A 6,148-nucleotide genomic window follows, 5' to 3' on the forward strand; every position below is an offset into this window, starting at 1 on the left:
TATTTTGATATCTTAAATTAGCCAGAGTTGGTTTCTGTTGCTTGCAACCAAAATAATCATAAGTATTTTAAAATATTTTTTTAAGATTTTATTTTTAAGTAATCCCTACATCCAACATGGGGCTTAAATTTACAACCCTGAGATCAAGACTTGCATGCTTTACTGACTGAGCCAGCCACCAGGTACCTCATCTTAAGTATTGCTAACTCAAAGCTAGGGTATGATGCTTGGGTCAATACAGCAGCTTATTAGGCTGCCAATTGTGATATGGATCATCTCCAAGTTTGTAATCCCCGGCAGAGATGCCCCATGTTCTTTCAGTGGGGTCCACTTCCTATTGTCTCAGATCCCGTATAGATGGGAAAATCACCAAGGGACCCCAAACTAGGAGTTACCTTGATTATTCTTTTCTCAAACTTCCTCCCAACCATCCAATTCATCTCCAAATCTTTTTGGTTCTACTTTCAAAATTGATCCCAAATCTATTTACTTCTCTCTGTGTGCAGGGTAGCTTAGCAGACTAAGCTATCAGTATCTTTTGTTTGAATTGCTGTGATGGCCTCTTAGCTGGCCTTTGATATCATTACTCCACTCTTTCCCCCCTTCCAACACTTTATGCGCATAGTACTTAGATTGATTTCTTTGAGATACAAATCAGATCACGTCACTTTCCTCCTTAAAACACTCTGTATTAGGATGCAGGATAAGCTGATTTAACAGAAACTCAGAATATAATGGCTCAAACAAAGGAAAGAAGCTGGTTCAGGGCAGGTAGGTGGCTAAGCTGCACATAGTCATGCAGGGACCCAGGTTTCTTCTCTCCTTTTGTTTGCCACAGTGTTGGGTATTACTCTCATGCTCCAAAGTCAAAGCTGGCTGGCTGTATGGCCATATCTGTGTTCTAGTCACTGAGATGGTAAAGGGGAGAAGATATGCCCAGTCATCTTAAGAGCAAGGCCCAAAAGTTGCACATGTCACTTTTGCTCGCATCTTATTGATAAGAACTTAATTACCTGGCCACATATTTATGCAAAGGCAGCTGGAAGATGTCCCTTCCAACTGGGTGGGCATGGCTGATTAAAGTCAAGGTTTTTAGAACTAAAAGAAAGAGAGAATGGATATAAGGGACAAGTAGTCTCCTCTGCACCTGTAACGGCTGCCTATACTGCCCATTTCATTCAGTGAATGAAATCCAAATCTTTCACTATGGCCTGAGGTGATCTGACACCTATATACCTCTCCTGCCACTCAACTCCTTGTTCACTTGGCTGCATAGGATATCTCCTCTTTGTGCTCCTGAAATGTGACATGCATGTTCTTGCCCAAGGGAATTTGCAGTTGGTTGTTCCTTCTGCCTAGAAAGCTCTAAAGTCAGATCTTCCCAGGTCTGTCTGCTTCTTATTATTTAAGTCTAAACTCAAATGTTACCTCCTTCCAGGAGCTTTTCTTGCTCATTCTGTCTGAATTGTACAGGCTCCCACTGACCTGCCTTTCCATCATGGTTCTTTGTTTTCTTGATCATAACATTTTTTTTTAATCTCTCTGAACTTATCTTACATTTTGGTTGCTTGCTTTTGTGCTTATTTATCACTTCTCTTCCCCCCACATCACACCCTAGAATTTGAGCTTCCAGAGAGCAGGGACCTTGCCTTTCCTCTTTCTTACCCCAGATCACTACAGAAAGAAGTCCCTGCCACACAGTACAGACTCATATTTTGAGTGAATCAGTGGTGGCCTAGGATGCAGTATCAGCATTCCTAAATAAAAACTCTTCTCTTAAATTTTGGGAATAGTCTACTGCCCGTCTCCTCTGCCCCTGAAGGTGTGCCATCTGACTATAGACATGGCCTCCCTGTGAGGGGTCCTGGGTTCTTATTCTGAGGCAAGTCTGTGTCACTTGTTCTAGAACCTCATCTCACACTGGGACAATTCAATCTGTGTTCTATTCCTGAGATGGGGATAAAACCCACCTGCTACTTACATCCCTGGAGACTTGGGGAGTGAATGAATTACCTGAAATAGGGAACTTTTAAAATGATAAACAGAATGGCTTTCAAACGAACTTCAATTAATGGATCTTCCAAATGATGCCCTTTCCCAAGCCTCACACCACCTCATCCCCTATGCACTTGGGGGAAGGTGAAAAGCATAGTGTTTCTAACAAGCAAGTCTAAGCATTAGAATTCCCAGAGAGTAATCCAGGATGAGAACCTGGCCCAATAATAATAACCCTAAATGTTATTTATATGTCATTCCTCTGCCAAAGTCATCAAGGTAGCTCCCAAAAGGACCATGCAGGAAAAATTTCACTGTCAGCATGTGCCAAAAGTCTTAATAAGTAAGGTTCAGGGGATTTTAATTAAAAATAGCTCATTTGGTGGCCTTTCTCCAGTTAAAATAAAGTCTGTTCGTGCGACGTGTGCTATAGCAATAACCCCCCAGCCAGCATCATCTTCCTAGGACATTCCTTCAGGCCTGTTTATCTGGGGTAGGCAGACTCCGATGCACATCCTGAGATTTTTTCTCTGCTCAAAATAGAATTCCATAATCAAGAGCCGACTTTGCTAAAACATTGTCAGCTCCTGTGGAGGCAGGGTAGCAAAGGCCTTGAACACTGTGGGGAAAGCCATCCAAGGGATGTTACTTTTCAAACAGTGCTTAATGCAGTATTAAGCAAAGAAGATTTATCTGGATCATGAGTAAATGTGGCTGTCAGTATAACTGTCACTATTGAGTGAATGGGAACATCAGAAAGAGCATTTTAAAAACCCAGTAATCATTTTTACCCATTACTTTACAAATACGTTTCTACTTACTGATTCCTATGGGAATAAAAATGCTGTAAGAAAAAAAAAAAAAGCTCTTTTTTCAAGTCATGCTGGAGAGGGAGTGTACCAGAATGTCCAGGAGAGATTTTCAAGTTTCTAGTTCCATCGTAGATTTGCAATTTGATGCCTGGTGGGGCCGGTCTCATTGGCAAGACACAGCAGACACTTTTTAGCTGGTACCTGATGGGCAGCCAGACTACTGAGCTGGAAGAGGAAGCTTATATGCGACCTGCCAGTTCTGGTGGGCCAGACCACCAGCGTTTGCAGAGTCTGTATGTTAAGCCGTTGACCTGCTGACCTGCAGAGTTCCAGGGAGTCTGTTTCTGCTCAGAGAAAACAGCTCTGATTGGCAATAGCTGCTAATGAATTCTTACTTGGAGGCAAACATTGACTTCACCTTTGAGCCCCAAGGAGTCTTGGGAAAGCTCAGGCTACTCAAAGCTTTTTGAGGAATTTCACCTTCGAGCTGAGGATTTGGGCAAGATCTCGTCAGTGGGAGGACAAGAGGTCAGCATCCTATAGGCAGGGGACTTCACAGGTGGTGGTGTCCAGCTCCCTACCACCTACCCCTCAAGCAGGTCAATTTCTGAACTAGCTGCTAATCTGGTTTAAAAGAATTTCTAGCACTGAGGGTTCATGTGACCTTATAGAGGCACTGTGTTAGAGTCCAAAGTCCAGGGGGATCTTTGTGACTATCTCCCCTCCTTTTACAGAAGAAGAAGTCAAGGGTCAGGGAGGTGCCGAGGTCACTGAGCACATTAACAGCACAGCTCAAATGTTTCCTGGTCAGAAATTTCAAGGGCCGGCTTTGGTGATGTGATGGATAAATATAGCCTAACATTTTGTCATGAAAATGATCAGAAGCTCTGAAAACTGGGAGCAGATGCAGCTCCACAAGAAGCATGATAAGAATGCCCCCGCACACCTGCTGTGGAATACAAGGGTGGGAACATTCCTCATCTCCCACAGGGAACATCAGCCTGCAGGCTGTTGATGCCCTCTTGGCTGCCATGTCTTGGCATGGACTTCTGAAGATTGAAGGGAAGGCTGATGACCTCATAAGGAACGAAAAGGGATGCCAGTTGTAGATTGCAAACTGATCAATGCAGGCAGATCTGCCCCTGTTCCAGCAACACCACAGCCAGACATTTGGTAATGAGAGAAGAGAAATGAGGAGGTAGAGGCGAGGACCTGAAAATCTGCCTCAGTCACAGCAGTGGGGACAAAGTCCAGAAAGAATTGCTCAGAACTCTAGGCTTTGTCACTTAGTAGGCTTACAGTCATTTATTACTGAGAGTTTATACTGTGTGTGCGTATATTTCTGGTTAATACTTTAACTGAGCAAGCATTTCCTGGGGATCAATTCTCTCCAGGCACTACTTAGAGCTATGGATAAGACAGAGCCCCAATCTGGAGAATCTCAGTGTTCAATGGAGGAAACCAAGACCAATGAGACAATGCCCTGTGAAAAGTGCTATAAAAGTAGGTTGTAGGTGCTATGGAATGAGGAAGGGAGGAAGTACTGAAGTCTAATTGTAAAAACTGAGGACTACTTTATTTTTTTTATGATTGTCACACAGAGAGAGAGAGGCAGAGACATAGGCAGAGGGAGAAGCAGGCTCCATGCACCAGGAGCCCGATGTGGGATTCGATCCCGGGTCTCCAGGATCACGCCCTGGGCCAAAGGCAGGCGCCAAACCACTGTGCCACCCACGGATCCCAACTGAGGACTACTTTAAAGAGATGACCTATGTACCAAGTCTTGTACTTCTTAGCAATAAAGAATGGGGCTCTTGTGTTCTAAGCCAGGATTGGTCAACAAACCTTTTCTATAAAGCATAATAAGTATTTCAGGCTTTGTGGGGCATAAGATACATTTTAACACTCAACTCTGCCATTGTAGTGTGCAAGCAGCTGAAGTCAGTATATAAATGAATGGGTGTGGCTGGGTTCCAATAATAATTTTATGAAAACAGGCAGTAGGTCGATGGACTGCAGGGCATAGTTTACCAACCCTGTTTTAACCCCTTGATAGGCCAAAGTCTATTCCGTGCTCACAATAACCCTTGGTAGTAGGCATAGATGAGATAATTTAGGCCACTTTTCCAGAGTGATAGAACTCAGGAAGAAGGGTGGAAGCAGGATTTGAATTCAGGCCAACTGCCTTTTGACTTAAAAGACATTTTAAATCAATGCTTCATGCTTCACTCATCCTCAAGATACACTTATGAATCACCATTGTATGTTTTCCCCTCACCTCTCTCCCTCTCCCTATTTCTTGTTTCTGGGTTCTTTGTGCTGAATATTCACAATATGCCCAGCACAGCTCCAGGCAATTTGGAGAAAGCATCTAAAAGACACAAAGCATAATCCCTGTGTTTGATTGGTTTACAAGTCCATTGAAGAGCCAAGATATATACACAAGAGAGGAATAAGAAAGTGTTGGGGGAGGCAGGAAGGTTTCCTTCTCACTCTGGAGGGCTTGTGCCACATGGAGAGAGTCCATCCATGTCACACACTCCTGGCTTCTCCTTACCCAAACCTCCCAAGAGAGGAGGAAGAAGTACTCTGATTGGAAAGCCTTGAAGGAGAAACTGGGTGCACAGAGCCAAACTCCTTCATTTCCCCTTCCCCTTGGGAGCTAGGCTGCTCACAGGAGGCACCTGCTTTGCTCCGTTCCTCTGTGATACAAATTGTGAAAGAGCAGGCTGTGTCTTATGGAAAAGCACTGCCCCAGTGCTGCCTGTGATAGGACTCTGCTATGAATTCTGCTGGTCTAATAGCAGATTTCTCAATAATGAAGATGCCACAGTGGTCTCCATATGCCCTTTTACTTTGTCTGATTTCTCAATTACTTTGTGACTTGCTGGGCATGCAGGGCATTATTAATTTGGTCTACTGAATCCCCCAATAGACAATGCAAGACAACACAGAGAAGTGATCTTTTCTTCCTGTTTTCCTTTAAAACAAAGGCTGACTTCCGATGCTATGGATAGTTCAGAGGAGGGTGAAGAGGCCACAGGGGACTTAGGAAGAGGGCAGGAGGAGTGGACACATTCCCCGAGTCAACTGGGATGAATATAGTTTGGATAGGCTAAGCTATTTACACATGTTTGTTGATGGTTGGATTCAGGACCTTGGGGTTCCCACACTTTGAAATATTTTTCTGTGGAGCTTTTCCCCTGGGTATTCATTGGATCATAGAAACTTAAAATTAGAAAGAACTATAGTAATAGTTTAGTCCGAGTCTGTAGCAGCAGATTCCAAACAGAGGTTGCCTCAAAATCACCTGGGGAGTTAAAAAAAAAAAAAGGTGTCCA

General features: G+C 43.7%; 1 long non-coding RNA gene across 1 annotated transcript; it reads right to left on the reverse strand.

The window, feature by feature from the left end:
- Window positions 1-681: 681 nt before the first annotated feature.
- On the reverse strand, window positions 682-1,853 carry LOC111098915. The gene is made up of 3 exons (XR_005369995.1): window positions 1,666-1,853; window positions 1,014-1,098; window positions 682-908 (listed from the first exon to the last, which is right to left on the reverse strand). It is a non-coding gene; the product is annotated as an uncharacterized LOC111098915 (long non-coding RNA).
- Between the last annotated feature and the right edge of the window lie 4,295 nt (window positions 1,854-6,148).

This window comes from Canis lupus, chromosome 15 (assembly GCF_011100685.1).
Source record: "Canis lupus familiaris isolate Mischka breed German Shepherd chromosome 15, alternate assembly UU_Cfam_GSD_1.0, whole genome shotgun sequence".
NCBI lineage: Eukaryota > Metazoa > Chordata > Mammalia > Carnivora > Canidae > Canis > Canis lupus.